Below are 18,313 nucleotides of genomic sequence, written 5' to 3' on the forward strand. Positions count from 1 at the left end.
TGTAAGTAAAAGCGAGACGAAGAGAAAAGAAAGGAACAGCGTAGGGGAAACGATGCGAACAAGGACATCGTGGCGGATCAGGGTTGAGAGAGATAAGGATAGAAACAGAGAAAGGATATAAAAGAAACGAGGATAAAATGGTAGTAAGAAAAGGAAGGAAAAGGTTTGAAGCAGAACACTCGTAGGACAGCTGAGACCTGGGATATAGGTAGGAGAGGGTCGAATGGGAAGCTGGTGGTAGAGAGGGTGGCGTGGTAGGGAAAAATCCAGCATGGTTAGAGAAGTAGAGAAGGAAAGAGCAGCGAGAGTAGTGGGGATAGATTGCTGGAAGCAGCGGGGGGATCGGTGGTGGGGGCAATAAACACGCCGGCGCCTCAGTATCGTCGTGTCCATCGAGGGAGTCGGTTCGTGACGAGTTTGGTATTTCTTGAACGGAACAAAAGTTTGGAACAACTCAATTTATGACGAAAATTCGATTCAATTCGTGAGAAGATTGATCGTGTATAATTTGTTTTCATTGTTGTATTTGTAAAAATTTACCTGTAACATAATGATAGTACCGCGTTCCTTCAACGACAAGGGCTAGCCTTGCCCTTGAAACGGCAGCCGGAGTTTCGAGTGGCCGATACAGCGTAACGCGCACGACGACGTTCCAACCAGCTGTGCTCCGGAATCGCGAATCGCGTGTGTGTTGTGTTCGACGTTTTTTCTTGTTTATCTTTTTACGTGCGAGTTTCTCCTTATACTTGTCTTCTATATTCATTCACATTACCGTGATTCGTGACAAAAGAAGACAGTCGTTGCCGGTTTCTTACGTATTGCTTTTGTTGGGCTTGTTTAGTGTTTATTGGTGAGAATCTACCGGGACGATAGGAACAAAGGGACGGAGCCAACAGTTGTGAAAGGGCAACAGAGACAGATAGAGTGAGAGAGAGATATCGTGGTGTATCGATCGAGAGTGGAGCTCGCAGTTGACGTAAGTCGATGAATTTTGTCCTTTGCGAGTATGATCCAAGTGACAACGATATATGTGTACATTTATATATTATGTATGTTAAACATATTATCATGTATATGCAATAACATATTTTATAAACGCATCGAATCTCTCTTCAGAACAATGTTATATTTTACGTAAGTCACGTAGAATTCTACGCGCGCGGTGAACTGGTTTTCTTTTCTCTCGTCTTGCCGCGTTTCAAGAGCTTGAAATAATCCGACGCCAGAGAAGTTCACTGCCTCCATTCGATTGTGTCATTGAGGTTAGACGATGTGATTCTTCGATGAGATGCGTGCGATTGTCTCATTGTCAAACATATATTTGTGTGCTTATGTGAATATGCAAATTTCTTTATGTTAGTTTTTCATAATGCTTGCGCCACTGATTCTGTTTTCTCACGTGGTTCTCATTATATAAATATTCTTAAAAAGAAAAAATATTTTTCACGTTTTTTATTATTCTTTCGTTTCGATTTCCTCTTCATTTTTCTCGTTGACATTAATCTCAAATGATATTGCAAGCTTCATTATAAATTTTGAATAATATCTGTTTGGAAATATTAAAAGGAATAAATTACGAAAAGAAATTTCAAAAAAAGAAATGCTGTCTTCGTTCTAGATACTGTACGAAATGCGCACGTTTTCCCACGACCAGATGGTCTATTCACATAACAGTCCATTCAACTTCTTCACAAACGGTTACCATATTCTCAGTGAGTTTCCATTAAACTTTCGAAAATTTTCCGAAAGTTTACTCCCCTTAATAGAGGCTTTAATAACTCTGCAGGGAATAATGCTTTTTCATTTAGATCTTTGTATCACAAAAATTTTTATCATTTTTTTTAATGTTCAATTTTAATTATATTGCAAAAAATTATAGTTATTAATTATATTAATAATAGTTATAGAAATTCGTAGAATTTGCACTTGCAAACGCAGACAATTTATATCAATTTCTTGAGAATGCTGATAACAGTAAATTCGAAGAAGAGGTTATGACTTTGTTTACATGAAGTACATGATCGATAATAATTTGAAAATGAAATGGTGGAAAGAAATCGCTCAGTCAAGAAGGGTCGTTAATCTCTCATTTAATATAACTGTTAACATGATATTGAATTATAATATGAATTTATTGTCAAATAATTAATCGTTTATTCTACGATTAGGAGTGTTTCTTATTTTCATTTGATTTGTTTCTTAAACACTATAAGTATTATTAATAGATTATCAATGGATAATATTCGTTACAAGTGTAATATGTTCGAAAAAATATCCAAGTATATATATTTACAACAGAGGAAATTATTGACCTTAATATCGATTAAGTGCGATTGGAACATGAAGCATTTTATTTAATATTTTTTTTCCTTATACGATCAATATTTTTGCAATGAAATTGTTACTTCAATAAAAGAATTTTAGAAATGATCTTCATTACTATATATATATAATCTTTTTACATAGTGTATCTCATAGCAATATAATATAGTTTATACAGTAGTTACAATATACAGTAGTTTATAGAGGATGGCTTGTTGTCTTATATGCATTCTGGTGCATGTTAAAATATATGTTTAAATTTATTTACAAACTCTTAGAAAAATTAATTATTCCTATAATTATCGATAAATTGCATCTAGAAATTATAGATGATCACCAATGGAAATCGATTTATGTGAGTTTAATCGAATTGTACTATTTAAATATTACTTATATAGTATTTTAAAATATTTTTCTATTTTTATATATTTTCTTTTTTTTTATTTGATAATACCTATATCTTATTTTTATATAAAATTGAACTGACTTATAAGTTGACGTCGTTATCTCTTTTTATGTAAGATGTTCTTCGTGATATGCACTTAAATGACAAATCGATGAATATTCATTATTCTATATTATTATCCAAAAATAGTTAACTACAATTGTAATGCGAATTAAAACGGTATAATATTAACAAATAAATAAACCGTTTCTAAGTATAGTATAGTGTAAATTAAGATTTGCCGTGTGCTATTTTCATTAATTAGTCGTTAAATATAATCATTCTGTTGATTATTTTCATATAAATACTAAATAATGATAGAGCGCGTATAATAATATACGCGAAGAGGTGTGCAATTATGGCTTAACTTTAATTAGTTAGCAGAATACGCTTACTACTATTTTAATTAAAATCATTTTTTCACGTAACTTTTCCTCGATAATTGTTTACGATTTATTTAAAAAATAAATAAAAACAAATGCTTATTCTTTTCACAATTATTAAATCACTTATATAAAATGCAATAAAAAAGAATTTTTAAAATTTATTTATATGGACTATAAATAATGATATATAATATTTAAAAAATATTTATTTTTTTATTATGAATTCGAGTTTTTGAGTTTATTAAGTTTATTTAATTATTTGCAATCATTTCTATCATGTAACACGTGACATACTGACACTGAAAAGACAAGTATTATGTACTACTTTTACTATTATAATGTTATTACACGAGCAAAAGTGTCATGTTTTGTTGAACTTATCTCGATATTCTTTATAATATAATAGTTTTATTTTAAAAAATATCAATTTTTTATGATCTTTTTTATTACGTTACTGTAAAATACTATTGTTAATAAGTACTCTTATGTCAAATTTTAAAAAAAAATTAATTTTGGAATATTGAAAAAATCAATTTTGAAACTTTTATTGCACAAATATTTATTATAAAAATATATAAGTATTATATATTATATTATATTTATATATATTTATAGTTCTTAAATAGAAATTTCTAAAAGACTAATTCTCAAATTTTTGTGCAATTAATTTCTATTTTTAATTTTTGTTTTCTTACTAATCGCTCATTTTTCCAATTTTCACTAATTTTATTAAATTTTCTATATAAACTCTAATAACTATAATACATTTTTCTCATAAAAAAAAAATAAGTTAAAATTGGAAATGAATCATTTAAATAACTTCTAAAATTCTTGTTTGATGTTTTAAAATTGAATTTATTTTTATATCTTACAAGTACTAAGTCGTGTTACATGAAATATTGGATTTATGTTTATTTAACATTTGAACGTTGATTTGTTAATTTGTTCAGCTATTCTTACATTGAAAATTGTTTGTTATCTGTAGAAAGTTTATTATATTCTGCATTATTTTTTATTAAATTTTGAATTTTGTTTTTTTCTAAATTTTTTTTAAATATTCATTACTTTATAGTTCTTTTTTTTTATAAATTATTGTACAAACATTTTCAGAATTACAAAATTCTCCTCCAAATATTTTTCCAATAGATTTTCAAAAGTTTGAATCATTCTTATGTCAGAAAATATTCAGAGACAAAGCTTCTTTAGATTTCAAATCTTCAAAAAGCTTATTGCTTATCGCTTTTAAAAACAAAGGCTTCTTCGAAAAGAAAGATTTTTCTTAGGTTGCTGTTGGAAAAATATCGTGAATAGTATTTTGATTAAAATTGAAAATAATTTACAAAAATCCAATATAAACTTTTTATATAAAAATCTAATATTTCATATAAATCTACGATCTAATAGAAATTCCTAAATATGAATTTTTGTTTACAATCTTTATAATATATAAAAATTGTATCAGAATATATTTTATTAAATATGTATAATGATTTAAAAAATTTTTTCTCGGTTAAAATTTAATAGATTATATAATTAAATAAATTAATCTATTTAATTCTTAAAAATGAAAAGATTTAATCACTTGGTTCAATGATTTTTGAATGAAAAATAAGTATATGAAAAACTAAGAGATTTATAACGAATAAAGTAATATGTAAAACGAAAAGGACAGATGATTAGATACAATGATATAATTGTAGTTATATCAAAATATGAAAATAATTAGAAAAATTAATAAAATCATATAATTTAATATATACTGTTATAACAAATATAAAAATAAATTTTTATTTTTCTATTTATTCCATAGTACTTAATATTTAGATTCAAATTCGCGAAAATAAAATATAAAACAATGGAAATCTTTGAATGATCGAAATTATAATGACAGAAATTACATGATAATGATATCAACTTAATATCTTATTATATAATTATTATTTTGTCATTGTATATAGGATGTTCCTTGCAACGGAATTAATAATAAGCTATAACGTTAATATACTAGAAGATAGAAAAAAATTCAATTAGGAAAAATTAAATGGCGATTTCAATGATTCATTATATATGATATATAAATATAAATCTGATATATAAATCTTTGAAAATGTTTTTTTCATTTGAAAATCTAGATTTTTTTTTTTTAAATAGAACTATATATTTTTCATGCATTAGGATTGACAATGAATTTTTTCATTCTCTATAAGAAAGCATTAGGATGTTTTGATTGACTTGAAAATTGATTGATTTTCAAGATATTTTTTCACTTGAGTTATAGAAAATATTCAAATGAGTCTATACATAAATGTTTGCAGGTTCCGTTTAGTATACCGAAGTACAGAAGATACAATATATTCTTTTTCTTGCATTATTGGCCTTTGAACTTCTTTTTTAAGTTTTTTTTAAAAGAACTAAATTTTTATAAATTGATTTTTAAAATTTTTCTAAAATACATGTGTTGATTGTATTCGATTGAAATATTTTTCAACCTATAATTTTGCAGTATCTTGATTAGTATTTTTTACTTTGCAAAAAGTAAATATGGATAATAAAATTATTTTTTCTAAATTTATAAATATCACATGATTTTGTATCAAAAGAGCTAAATTAATGTTTGTCTGATGAAATTGTTAGTAAGCATGATATACAAAAATAATGTTTAAGCGTATACATTGCTCAAATAAAATGTTAAGAAATTAAAATGAAATCAATCAAATTTGACTCAAATAATATTTTTGTAAAAAATAAAAATCTATTAATGGAAAATATGAAAAATTATTCAATTTTGCTTAAAAAAAAAAAATATTGAATTTTAAATCTTTCAAATCTGCAAAACTCTTCCATTTTCGAAGAAGATTTAAATGCCAGATAATACAGCATTTGAAATTATTTAATTTTTCTCTTTGTTATTCTATGTAATATTAAAAATTTTTTTCCAATAATTTAAAAATTAATATTGATCACAATTATTGTGCAAAAGAAAAAGTTATTCAAAATGATACTTTTCAAATTCATTAAAGTTTCACTATCAGTAAAGAAGGAATTAATTGATCATAGTTTGTATATAGTTTATAATCAATATATAATTATATAGTTTAATCAGTAATGTATAATCAGTGATGAAAAACAAATTTTTTTTCTCTAAAAACATCATATTTTTTAATACTAGTTTGAATAAATAAAAAGACTTATGACAAGTTTCATATTCCTAACCTTGATCTATTTGACTTAATCAAAGTATATAAGCCTATCGTTAATTAGTCACTTGATCAAATGATTGTACACATGGATTTTAATGGAGAATTTACTACGTATATTTTTACAATAATATCTGAGATGAAATTCGATGAAACATTATAGAATATATATTTTACAAATATAAAATAAAGCGTCATTATAACAAAAATCCTATTGAAAACAAAATGTCGAAATATTAACGCTTAAATATTAAAAGGATTAATAATTTATCGAATATATACTATATATGTTTTAAGCTGTATGTTATGTTTAAAAATCTTTATTTTCTCCGTTAATTATAAACGTAATTCTATCATAAAAAAAACATAGCTCGTCTCTTCTATAATTATCCTATTGTCCGCTTAAGTGCACTTTTCTTCCGTTTGAATGTCGCGAAGTAATCCCAATTCTTAGTATTTCTTCGATTGATAAAAATCTTTACTTTATCTCGGGCTCGAAACGGTGATAGAATGAAATATTTCACTCATTCATGTAGTTTCTCACTCTCACCTTCGACGACAAGTGAATGAAACGATGAGAAAGAAGCTCGAGCAATTCCTAGAACATCTACATCTCCGAATGAATAAAACACGAATTTGAAGCTGCGACGCTTAAGCAGACTGTACCATCAAAGTATTCATGGTAAAAGCTTACACGAGGGCACGTGGTATGCAATGGGAGTACATGGTAATAATAATAAGAGTGAAGAAATTTGGAAAATTCTTTTACACACAGAAAAGGAAATGTTAAGATTCGTCGTGTGCTTTTCTTTGGAAACACTGTGAGGAAATTCCCAGTTATTCGCATATCGGGTTTTTAAAAAATGTAGCGTGCTTGCAAATGAAGTTTTGTCACTTGGACAGTAGTTGGACTAAGCTCTTGGGTGTGTACCGGGACTGACCCATACCCCAAGGGATGTTGACGGAGCTGTAACACAGGTAGTGACGTCATCGACACAGCTGTTTTTCTCTTTACAAGTCAAGCTTGCTCTTCTTTTCGTGTGTTTTTTCCTGTCGTTCTGAATCGGATAGATGACTCCTGAAATGTTTTATTCGTTACCTTTGCAAGTGTTAGAATGGATGTTGAAGAATAAAAGAAAAGTAAATTTTTCGTTAGCTTTTAATGAATTTAAACGAACAGATAAAAAGTGATATTGGGTCACTTTTAATTCTTACATTTTTATATTTGACGTTACGAAATGAAGAAAATCATTGAATAGATTATGTACATTTGCAAAATATATATTTGTGACTATTTGTAAATTTATATTTATAAATTACAATTGATCTGGTACAATCAGCTATTAATAGTATACGATTAAGTTTAAAATTACTAATTATAGAGTATATTGTAATAATGTGTAAGACGATATAAAATTCTCATGTAATAGTAAATGAACTGCTCTCAAAAGTATATTCAGTTATTTATTATCTTACATAACATATGTAAATTTTTTTTATAAGATTTTTAATATATTATTAAATAATATTATTAAATAATAATATATATATATATTATAATATATTAAAGATTTTTAATATATATTTTATATATTAGGATAAAAAAAATATAGAGACAAAATTTTTTTTTACTCATAATTTTTAATAGCGAATGAAAGTTGTTTTTCTTATTAATATTTAAACACTTAAAATCTGAATTTGATCGCAAACTAATTAAAAATTATTATTTTCCTTGATTTTTATAAATTTTTTTCAATAACTTATAACAATTTCTGTTTTTAAGGAATAATTTTTTTTTTCTTAAATTTTGAATGAAGAAATTTAGACTAGATTTGGAATAAATCAAGGAAATTTTATTTTCTGTACACTAAATCCAAAAAAGAACTAATGTTACAATTTCGATCATTTCATTTTGAATATTTATATTTTAATTTATTCTATGAGAGCAATCCTATGCTATAATTCTCAAATTAAAAAGTTATTGCAAAATTAGAGGACGCGAATTTAATAATTTAATAATTTTTGATAATTTTTGAAGAAATTTGGAATAGAAGTTTGGAATCAAAGAAACTATTTTCTATATTCTAAATCTAAAAAAGCTAATGCATTTTTTACACAAGAAAGAAAACATAAAAAATAATTATGCAATTTTTATCATTTCATTTCACCCTACTTATCTTAAGTATAAATATTTATATTTAAATTTAACACTTTCATTTATATTTTTATCTTTAATTTTATCTTTAATTTACTTTATGAATGCGATTGGATATTATAATTCTCAGTAAAGTTAAAAAGTTAAGATCGCAAGATAGAGTTCGCGAAAGAAAATCAGAGGGCAAATTAGTTGGACACTTTCCACGAATTAACCAGCCTGTGGCTCGCGTGGAACGAGCAAGGACGTTCCGTGCAATTTCTCTCCGCGGACACAAGCTTGTCCAGGTGTTCCAATTCGCCCATGCAAATATATTCCCTTGCCTCCCTGCCATCCCCCTCTATTTATCTCGTTTACCCGGCTGCTTCTCTCCCAAAGGTGTCCCGAATTCGTCGTGGCATCGTGTAAATGGAAGGATCGCGTCGTCGTTTTCGAGGAACGCGCATCCTTGTGGAATTCTCACCAAGGTAACCTTTGGATCGAGCTCGTTCCACGGGGATTCGAGGGAACGTTGAAGAAGTTTCACGTCGTTAACCCGATTACTTTTTCTTTTGGGCAGATTTTTCTTTGTCATACGTGTCTGTGTCTCTTGGTTGCAGTCGAGGAATACTAAATAGATATACAATATATATATTGTTATATAAATAGATATAATAGATTAACTCTTAAAATTTGTGATTGTTAGAAGTTAGAAACTACTATAGTTAAGAAATTTTATTAGGTATTCGAGTTATGGTAGTTTATCAAAGTTGATAATGGAATATTATTTTACGGAGAAATTCCTAATTTCCGAAAATTCTGATATTAATGAAAATTAATGAAAATTCATGTATACATAATGAATAATACATAATGAATAATGGATCAAGTTCTTTTGGTGGAAATTATCTTTGAGAAAATAAAATTCATTGTCAAGGACTATTATATTATTCTTCTTAGGATATAATATTTTATTCAATACATTTGAAACATATGATAAAAGCGAAAGATTATGTTCTTTGCATCATCCTTGTATAGAAAAAATAATAATTTTAAATTTCTACAAAGGATATAGAATTTTTTAACTTTATTTTAAAATTAAAAGTTATATATAATTTCAAATATTTTAATATATTTTAAAATATAAAAAAAAAAATACTGTATTTTTTTAAAGATTACTTTATTCAAGGTATTGATCACTTAGTTGCAACAAACATGTAATAATTGCATGTATATATACATTTATTTTTTAACTAAAAAACTTAACTTAAATTATATTTTTTTCGAAACTTGTTAATTATTATGCTAGAGGAAATATAAAAATCTTTTAAATATTTTCAAGCACGAATCAAAAATTTTATTAGAAAACTGCCTTAAATTCAAATTTTTATTATAACTTAATGAATAAATTTCGATTAACATTTTTGTATATCATTTTATATTTGTTTAGTCACTAAATTGTTAAAAAAAAATACTTCCATGAATATGTTGATGTATTGTATAATCTCAATACTTATATCTTCTAATAATTATAGGAGTGCTCTTAGTATTTATTTCTAATGCATATTTTTATTATTAATAATTTGTAACGTTTAAAATTTCCAGAAATTATCACGTACATATAGCATAATTGGTAGAAAGGGAATTAAAAATTTGCATTTATTAAATTATTAACGCAAAAAAAATTGTTTATTTTTTAATAGTAAATAAATATTTATAATTACTAATAGTAAATAAGTGAATTTCCAATTTAATATTTTTAATATATTTTTATATCTTCTTATAATAAATATGCAATATGTATAGATAATAATCTTATGACAATATATATGTATATATATGTATACATGCAATTATTATATGTTTGTTGCAACTAAATGATCAATATCTATCTAAAAATAATTAACATTTTTATTGAAGAAAACGGAAGAAAAACATTTTTTAATTCTTAAAATGCACTGCCAAAAATTATTACTGCGGCCGTTTTAATTTAAAAAAAAAAAAGCATATTCAATACCTGCAATAGTTTCAAATAAAATATTTCATGTATCTCGTATATATAAACAAAAATTTAAAATTTGAATAATTTTCTAATGAATTTAAATATTTTGATATTTTTAAAATTATAATTATAACGATATTATCATATTGTTAATAATACAATGCTTCCTTGCTAATTATGAAATATGTAAGTTAGCAATAATCATTTTTAATAATTCGTTAAATATTATTATCACATTTTCTTTTCTTCAATCCCAGTTCTACATTTCCCATATGAATTCCGAGTAGAATATCTCGTGTAATTGTTCATAAGCTTATATCGTAGCATGTGGTGATTCCTCGCTGAAAAATGAGGAAATGTAGGGTTGAGTGGATAAAACTCGAGGAAGGAATTGTGGAATGGTAACCTTCGAGGAGCGAATGCTCGAGCGGTGACGTGGCTGTTTTGACCTGTGGAAAAGGAATTTTCTGTAGCGGTTATATTTATTATTATTATTATTATTATTTTTTTGTTACTATAACCTCAGGCATTAAATCGGCTATTAATACTTCATACGATTAATTTATCTCTATTCTGATTGTCGTATTTGTTACACATGATTGTTATTCTTATTTTTAAATTGATTTCTCTGATTAAATCTAGATCTCCTTGCAGAATTGAGGACCTTGTAGCAAGAAACAGATATATTTTGTAACAATTTTAAAAAAAATCAAAAATTGCTTGTAGAATTATCGTTTGAACTTAAAATTAAAGAAAAAAAGCATTAAATATAAAAAATATATTTTGTTGATATTGATAATGACACAATTCAAAATGTAAATTTTAAAGAGATTTTTTACAATTTACATTTCTAGAAATATTATAAACAGAGGTCTTATCAAATATTGTTATATTGTATATAATAAAAATAAATTTTAAATTTTTTTAAGTAGACTATTATCAATGTCAAAAGAGCAATATTTTATATAATTTTATATAATTATTTAGTATTTATTATTTATTAAGTATTTATTGAATTGACAAATTTTCGTTTCATTCAATTCACTTTTTGTCCAATTTTTATCAAATTTTTTTCAATTAAAAAAATAATTATTCTTTATTAATATTAAACAATAAAAGACATAATTTTTTGATTTATTCTGAATTTTGAATTATTCTGAATTTATATTTTTATTACAAAAAATAATTCAAAATTTAAATCGTTTTTTATTTTGTATTTAGTTTACACTATATAATATAGCATACACTTTTTTTTTATATGTATTCAACTTAATAATTTAACAAACTTGTTGAATCTGTTTTTAATTTGTTTAGTTTTAATTTGTTTAATGTTTAGTAAACATTCTCAATTCAATTAATATTAATACTATTAATAAAGTTTTTTTTACAAATCACAGTTACTTAAATTTATATATAAAATTATTCTAATTGCATATCATCGAATATGTATTATATTTACTTTTCACAAAAGCAATAATGATCTTCAACAAAAAACGAAAGTTGAAAGGTTATATTTCGTTAAAAAGTAAAAGTAAAATAATATAAATTGATGAATAAAGAGAACGTTAATTTCTATTATCACGTGTTTCGTTTTATTCGTGTAAATTATTTGTAGTTTATTTATTGCACACGATCGTAAAAAAAAAAAAAAGAAATAGAAATGAGTAACGATACTCGTATTGTCATTCAGAAAATTTTTGCTATAGACAAAATACAGATAAAAATGAAAAACTGTGGAATATGGTGCTACAATTTTATTGCTGTACAATTTCTCGTTAATTGCGTTGACTCAATATTTACTCGCATTGAATAAATACAAGTTATCGTTTCCAATATTTTTGATAAACATGGCGACTATCATGTACCAGGATGAAATTCAAACGATAAATGCAATTGATAGATATATTTGTATGAGATGAAACATGTTTATGAAATAATAATAATAATAATAATAATAATAATGATAAAGCGCAGACAAAAAGTATAGAAGTATTTTTATTAGAAGTATAGATACATTTTTAATCATTAATATCATTAAAATGATTAATATTTTTTATCAATATATATATTTTTTGAAATCTTTATTAATAAGTTTTATTTAATAATGTTACTTTCGTTTAATATATCCGTTTAACGTTTCGTTTACAGAACTGGAAATAGTTTGAGATAAAATTTCATAAAATAAAATATTTTTATAATCGATAAATATTATTTGAAAATATTATTTATAATATTTTCATTTATAAATATCGATATCGTTCAATCGTGAGCAAATATTATTTATACTTGGAAGATTGATTAAAAGATATATGTTTCGAAACAAAAATTAAAAATCTTATGTTTAATTTATGTATGGTATTGATTCAACTTTTTATTAATACGTCTTATTATAAGTATAGAATATGTAGAGGGTTGATTCTATATAAAGAAATAAATTTTTTTATTTATATTTGTTTTTGAACAATAAATAAAAATTAGCTGTTTTCTGATTAGATATGAATGAATTATTGATAGGGAATAATTCAATATGCGAAAATAAACAAAAAATATGGAATAGATTTTTTTCATATAAAAATTAATTTTTGAGAAAATTGAATTTGAAAATTCAACTATATACATGTAATCTCATATTTAATCTTAATTTTTATAAAAAAAAAAAAAAAATAAAAATAAAATTTTATTCTACATTTTTTAACGACAGTTTACTCGTATCCAATCGGAAATTAACCAATATCGTTTATATTTGCAAAATTTTTAAACTTGATTTACTTCAATATCGGGTTTTAAATGAATTTCAATGAAAAAAATTTATTTCACATTTTCGATTTATTTTTTCATATACTGTTTCATATACTGTAGGATATCCTAGTATATCATAGTGTAACTTTTATTACATTATTTATAATAGTTATATAAAATATTAAAATTAGAAACAGCTTATTTGAAATATTTTTTTTTCAAAATAGTATTTGTATAAATCAGTACTAAATATATTTAAAATTTTGTTTTCTTTATATAAATACTGTTTCAAAGAAAAGTTTATTTACAAAATTCTACATCACACAAAGAAATAAAAATATTTATTTCTATTTATCTGTTTCAAAAATCATATCTTCTTCAATCTTAATCTATTAAGAAATATTAATTTTTACCTGACGTGAATAAAGATTAAATTACTTAAAATTGTTTCAAATTTGGATTAATACGAATTAATAATGTTATACAGTTCTCTTAGTTTATCTTTTCTATTTTACACATTACATATTTTACATTACACGACAGTAAAAATTACGATCTTCCCTATAAGGAAATTTGATTTGAAAGGTTCGTCGAGTGCATATGCACTCGGCTATGGAACACGAAGCCCTGGGTCATCGATTTGCTTCGCATTTTACGCGCGATAGTATGCTGAACGTGCAATGTGAATTTCGCGAGAAGATCGTATTCGAAGTTTTATATTTTTCGCATAGTGCATACGAACAATTTATTGTATTTGTTCATTATTGTACACGGTGTGCAGACAAAATTTGAGATCCGTCAAATGTATTCTTCCTCTATTGTTGACTTTATACTGGATATTGATTTTACAATTTTCTCGATCGAATTTAATACGATTCTTTTTTTTTTTTTACTTTCTTTTTCTTTTTTCATTTTTATATGTACTATTTTCATTAATATTCTCTTTCATCAAATATGTCACTATTACTTCAATTTTAATTTTCTAAAAAATATTTGAGAAACTTTAATTAAAATTTAAAAAGTCTAAATATAATTTATTATCCTTTTCTTCAAATAGGAAATTAAATATTTTATACCAGTATATATTTTACTTCTAAGTTGTCATACTATGTATCGATCATTCTACTTTCACACCTTAATCTAAGCTCTTTCTCTTTTTTTCTCTTTTCTCTCTTTCTTCGTCTTAAGATAGTTTACTACTAATGTTTATCTTTTAAAGATTGAGTTTTACATTTGCAAATATTTATTTTTCTTTTATATAGAATTATGCAATTAATTAGAGATGATAATCTAGATAAATTTTTTTTATTATAATTATTTTTTACAAGATTAAATAGATAATTTCTGTAAATATTTGATTACGAACGTGAGAATGAAGAATTTTAGAAATTGTAATATATGCTAAAATTTTAATTTTTGGCAAAATAGAAAAAAAAATAGTAATTCTGAATTTTAAGAATTTTTCGAAATCTCACAAAGTTTTGAAAATTTAGATTTAGATTTTGAAAAAATCAAAGATTTTTAAAATTTAAAGATTTTCGTAAAATGTTTTTTTTATTCAATATTTACATTAACAAATCCTAATTTTTCCAAAATTTAATAAAAATTTTATTTATATCTTCTTATCAAATTATAATTTCACATTTAATTTTTAACAGTACTTTATATCTTATTTTGTAATTTGAACTTTTTGTTCTAATTATTTCAATAATTTTCATATTATATGAACATTCTTTTCACATAACTTTCATAATCATAGTATTTTATCTAATTATTTTCTTTATATATTATAATCTTCTTTGCTATTTGTGTTGCAGATGTGTTGCTATTTCTGCTTTCATTTAAATTAAAGTAGTAGTCCGACTAACCTCTTTTCATCTCATCCAACTATTCTATTTTTAAAAGCAAGATAGATCAACTTAAATTTAATTAATCTTTAAAAAACTAACATATGCAATGACATAAATTAATAATATATATATATATACACTTTATATAAATTCTTATCAATGTTCGAACCATTATTAGTGATTTTCTCACAAAAAATTTTGGATTAAAAATTATTATGCTTTAAATTCATGTATTATGAAGAACTTAATATAATACTTTAATATATGAATTTTCAAATGTATTCTTCCTCTATTATTGACTTTATATTGTATATTGATTTTACAATTTTCTCAATCGAATTTAATACGATTTTTTTTTTCACAAAGATGAAACTGTAAACAAGAAATTTTTTCATCCAAAGAAAAAAGGGAAGAAAGAAAATATTTAAATGAATTTTTATTTTTGAATGCAATACATATAATTAAATAATTGTAACATTAAAAAGATATTTCATAAAGTGTCATTTAAATGATTCATCTACAGGAATCACCTTTTTTTAAATTCACCCTATAAATAGAAAAATTATCAGAAAAAGATAAAACAATCATCCATCATATCTCAAACTCGAGAAAAACCAAATTGTTTCTAACTAAAAAGCAAGAACCATTATCAAATAATCCCAAGTTTTTTCTCGACTCGAATACCAGGTCCACGATCATCAAGATCAGATATTGTGCCCGTCTAGTTTGCAGCAAGAAATCAAGCATCTTCCTTCTGTGAGGACGAAACCGGAAGAAACCATGCAGACAATCGACGATTCTCTTCACCATTGGCGGCGAGCTCTCCCTTCAAATTTCGTCCCAGAGAAAACTTACTCGTCTCTACAGCGTAGACCGCTTTTTCGCGTCGTTAACCCGAGGCCAACTAAATCTAACTATACTGCACACGATATACAAACTGCTGCTTGCTCACATGAAGTTATTACTCGTGTACGGAGATTGGTTGGTGTGCGACTCTTCGGTCACTTTCCCTTCCTTCTTATTCTTCCTATAGATAGTATAGAGCGGAGAAATGCTTTCTCGAGAAGTGTGCCTTGCACGACTGGCTGATGCCCTCTTCTTACTTCGTTATTTAATTTGTTTCACATCGCGCTGAATTTTAAACGGTGAGAAGCACGAGTACAAATGATTTACAACGTTGTTTTATGCGTGGAGAAAAATATCCGAGGTTCTATCATGTGAAACGTTTAATTTAATTTTTAATTATAGATAATTATATGAAATTAAAGTTTTCGCATGTATTTTTTTTTTTTTTTAATAAAAATTGCAAAGTTTCGCAGGTATTAATTTTTTAAAAACTTAGAAACTTACATAATTGCAATTTATTTCATTAAATTTGCTTCGACAATATGATTTCTCGCTAACGTAGTCTGTATTTAATTTAATCGCAGCTTAATCATTTTCTGATCTCATTTCTTATTCTTGTTTTTAGTTTTATAAAAATGTGAAAAAATTTTGCAATTTGCTATAGTTCCTAATTTATTATACATGATTCTTAAGTTAAATGTTTAAATCTTTTTGCAATAAAAATAAAAATTTGACGAAAATTTTAAGATAATGAAAATTTTATTTAAAACTGGTCGAAGGAGTAAGAATAAAAAAATATAGAATTTTCTAAGCTAGTTATAATTGCGAAATGTTAGAACTAAAAGAATACATTCGAAAATATTAGAAGAAATACTATAATATATTTAAATTCTAATTTTTCGAACAGTTTGATAAAAATTTATTTCATTAGCGATATTTTTTCAAGATAGCATCGATATTTTTTGTGTATCGCTAATTCATATTAATATTGAAATTTAAAAGACAGGGAATGTTAATACGTTTGTGAAAAATCATTGGAGAGTCTAAATATTCAGTTAATCGAGTCTAGAGAAACATTCAAAATTCAAAAAATTGATTTAAAAAAAAAAATAATATAAACAAATATCGATTAAAGTTATAAGCAATTCAAAATTCTATTGAAGGTATATTTTATAATATAAGTGCTATTATAATGATAAGATTTTGTATATCTGAGTTTTTTTGGTAAATCTTCATACATTTTATTTTGAAAATTTTAATTTTAATGAAAGTTCGTGTATGTAAAGAAACGCACACGTGCAGTAATTTCTTTTTGAAAAAAAGGTCTTGGAATATGTTTTAAATTAATTTTCATAATTTTTTCATCTTTTAAATTTCATTTGGATAATATGATTAAATTCAAACATTTTATATTTTAAATTTTGTTTTATTCCATACCATCAGAAAATTATATTTAAAAAATTAGAATAATGCTGAAAGGATATTAGGGGTGAATGCTAATAAAAAAAAAAACTTTAAGAAAAAAATTATTCTATACACAAAACTATAGTATTATTCATGATACAATCGAACAAATGATTTTTCAAAAAGTAAATCGAAGGAAAATTTCCATGAAATGTTTATTTTCCATCCAAATCAAAAACTGAAAATTTTTCAAAAATAAAATTGACTAATTTTCGATTGAAAACGAATGAATTGGATTGATAAAATATTTTCACTGTACATGTAAAAAAAAAAAAAAATATACAATAAAATTTTATCGTTTAAATCCTTATTTTTGAGAAAATCGAGGTTAAATATTCATAGTCGAGGAATCGTAATTGGCAAATTTTCAAATTCCTATCAATAATTCACATTTAACCAGAATTAATCAATTTCAATCGTACCTACAAATTTTTCAAATTTGATTTATTTGAAAAACTAACCTCCAATGAAAAAAATTTATTCTTATAAAGAATCATCCCTTAATCTCGTTGCACCACAAATAACAGGATATCCTCGTATTACTCGTTCATGATTAACAGTTTCGATAGAGGAACGGTGTAAAAATTACGGCGATAACCATCCACGCAACACGGCTTAATAAATTTACAACTAGATTGCTTTCATACAGCACGAATGTTTCCATTATAATGCTCTTGTTGACATTCCTCTGATTTGTATCAGTCATAGCTTTCGCTTAACATGATTTCGATACAACAATCGAATTAATCATGTTGCACGACGATTGATCGTATTATACGTATTTACAATATTTCGTGTAAAATATAAAATAGAATTGCATACGACTTGTTGGTTAAAGTGTACGAATATCCAAACAACTCGAACAATCAATATTACGAAGAATAATATAAATAAAAACTTCCTATTCGTATCTTATCCCAAAAAATTT

The 18,313-nt window shown here is 24.8% G+C and overlaps 1 protein-coding gene across 5 annotated transcripts in view; it reads left to right on the forward strand.

The window, feature by feature from the left end:
* Nucleotides 1–382: 382 nt before the first annotated feature.
* Nucleotides 383–18,313, forward strand: part of LOC100869566 (uncharacterized) — a 304,803-nt gene continuing 286,872 nt past the window's right edge. For all 5 annotated transcript variants that reach the window (XM_086909671.1, XM_031919759.2, XM_086909678.1 and 2 more), the window contains exon 1: nucleotides 383–976. The gene's annotated coding sequence lies outside the window, so the exon portion shown is untranslated. The remainder of the gene's footprint in view (nucleotides 977–18,313) is intronic.

This window comes from Apis florea, unplaced genomic scaffold (genome assembly GCF_048593485.1).
Source record: "Apis florea isolate Af1SG1 unplaced genomic scaffold, ASM4859348v1 contig_1789_pilon, whole genome shotgun sequence".
Lineage (NCBI taxonomy): Eukaryota > Metazoa > Arthropoda > Insecta > Hymenoptera > Apidae > Apis > Apis florea.